We start from the raw sequence: 2971 nt of genomic DNA, 5'->3' as shown, positions 1-2971 counted from the left end.
CTCTCTCTCTCTTTCTCTCTTTTATCATTATATATATATTATTAAATCTTCAATCATATAATAAAGTTAAAGTCACATTTAACTATAGGGTGACAAGTTTGGTGTCAATTTAAATTATTTATATAATATATATATAATAAAGTTTGTATATTATGCCAAAATTCCTAACCTTCCACATATAAATTATGCATTTTGGAATTTTTTTTCTTTTTATAAAGTGTGAATATTTTTAAAATTTTTCTATTTATAAGAATTTTCATATAAATTATACTCTTTTTTTATTAAGTTAAACTACCATTTTAGCCTTTGATATTTTAAGATTGATTCAATTTTAGTTCATATACTTTTAATAATCTTAAATTTGACCTCTCAAAGTTAATTTTTATCAAAATTGACTAAATAATAATAAGAATTTTCATGCGAGGAAATATAATATGTTATTGAGGTTGTCTAAGGCAAAGTCCAAAGACATGAATGGACCCAAACATAAAGAGTGTTGAGAGGTTGAGGCATAGGGGGATGTGCATCCCAAAAGAAAAAAGTTAGAGCCTGGGGATTTGGACTGACCTGCCAAGCTGGTTAACATATACCAATTGAAAAATAACTAAGTTGTGCTCGGTCTGACACCCTACAACCTCGAACACTGAGAACAACTCTGAGATCGTCAGAGTTACACGTAAACCACGGGTGACTGTTACAGAAAGAGCATTATAAGTAGCCCCATTCGACAACCACAAAGAAGAGGAGTAAGCAATCTCCAAAGGAGCCTTGATCTTAATTCTTGCATGTTTAGCTAAACTATACACTCTGTATACTATCTTAAGCATCGAAGCATGGTAGCCTCGACATCAAACCAATGCAAAGATCTCTTACGCATGTCCGTTTGGAAAGTGAGATCAAACTGAAAAAAGTGAGTTGAAGGTCAATCCCACAAAGACAGCAAATGCAAACGAGATTCAAACGCCAAAAAAATATATGTGAATATGTTTTTCAAAATTTAGAGTGAAAATGTAAATAATTATAATAGTAACCAACAATAAACAAATAGTAAGGACTAAAATTAAGATTTTTTTGAAAGTACAATGACTTAAATTGAATATTTAAAAATACATAAACTAAAATTGAATAAACTTCAAAGTGTATGGATGAAAATCATATTTTAATCATTTTATTTATTTTTTTTCATTTCTCTAAACAGCTTTATTTTATATTAATATTATTGGGTGGTTTGGTTTAGGGGTTTTTTTTTTTCTTTAAAATTTAATAATTTAATTTGCCTCTCCAAATCTTGCTTCACTCACCAGACAGCATGTACTATCATGCACATTCACAGCTTATATATTCTATATATATGACATAAGGGAACTAAACCCCCCATTTATATTTTTGGCTTCAATTATTTTCTACACATGCCCCACACCACATTGTTTAGTGGCCTTTGCATCCTAGACAAGCAAAAGTGGGAAAAAGATTAAACCTTTTTTTTAAGTGGGTTTTGATAATTTATTATGTTTTTTCTTAATATTATACAGGCTTACATTCATTTGTAAAGGGAACAATCTCAGTTTGATGTCTCTTAGAAATAGGAGAGAGAATAGATTTAAATAAGATAATATCGTACTAAGGTAAAGATGTAAAAGAATCGTTGTGTTGTCTTGATCTGTGAAATTAGACCTGATAAAATATGTTGAAAGTTGAGAAAAGAGGTTGGACGTAGGCTCAAATAAGTTCAATTAATCATTGATCCAATAATCAAATTTACTCCTAATTTATATAAGATAAGGAAAGATTCATCTCATCCTAATCTTAAGAGAAAAAAGTAAACTCCAGTCATTCTCCTTATAAATATAACTTCATATGAGAGAATTTTAATTTGATATGAGATCTGGGAACTTCATTTGAAACTAAACCCTTATGACTTCTTCTCCACTCTAGAGTTCACATCTCTTACCTTGGCATCAAAGTCATTTTCCTTTGTGTTGCAAGTCTTCTCCTCTCCAAATTATAATTTTACAGTTGATGTCACATGATGGTCAGATATATTCTTCATTGTTCGAATTTTGACATAAGGTCATTCAAAACATTGATTCATTAAATGAATGAATTGGGGATGTGGAATTAGATTTGTTAATTTTAGGTAGGGATGGTGGGTACACAAGAGGAAATTGTTATGAGTGGTTTTACTATCCTTGTGCAAATAAGTATAAAGATGGTATGGTAGTTGTGGTTCTCTTTCTTTAGGTACACTATCATTCACCAAGAGAATAGGGGATGGGGGAAAGCTAGGTAGAGAGAAATTAATTATTAAATAAATAAATAAGGGTTGGGGGAAAAGGGTTTCTAGAAGAGTTTGGAGTTTGGTATGATGATGCAAGAAATAGTAAAAAAGATATAATGAAATGTGGGTTGTGGTTGTGGTTGTGTGTGGCCTTTGGTTCAACTTCCACTTTTCCTTTTTCCTTTTATCTTTCTATCCTTCCCTTCACCAAATAATTATTATTATTATCATTTTTAAAAAAAAAAAAAAAAAAAAAAAAAAAAAAAAAACCCTTATGATTCAAGTTATTTGTGCTAACATAAGTAGAGTGAGTAGGGAAAGAGATTCATTTCTTTGTTTTTTCTATATTTAAAATCATCCCCATTTAATTTGCTTTCTTTTTAATAATGAAATCAAAACTTTAGATCAAATTAGAATGATAATGATAATATGTGTTTCAAGACAAAAAGATATACATTGATTGAAGTAAATTACACCATACATTACTGACTAGAGAAAGAAAAAGATGGCCACTTGTATAAAATTAGCTTTATATATGGTTTCACCTACCAAATTTTTTTTTAACCTTTTTTGCTATTGTTCTTGCTCTTCTGAGCAAAACCCACCAAAAAGATCAACTTTACATTCATATGTGAAAGAGCTATCATCTTTATTCCCACATCCCAACTTGTGCCTTCTTTTGGCTTCCAACAT

Source organism: Benincasa hispida, chromosome 10, assembly GCF_009727055.1.
Source record: "Benincasa hispida cultivar B227 chromosome 10, ASM972705v1, whole genome shotgun sequence".
Lineage (NCBI taxonomy): Eukaryota > Viridiplantae > Streptophyta > Magnoliopsida > Cucurbitales > Cucurbitaceae > Benincasa > Benincasa hispida.
This window is presented reverse-complemented; position numbering follows the sequence as displayed.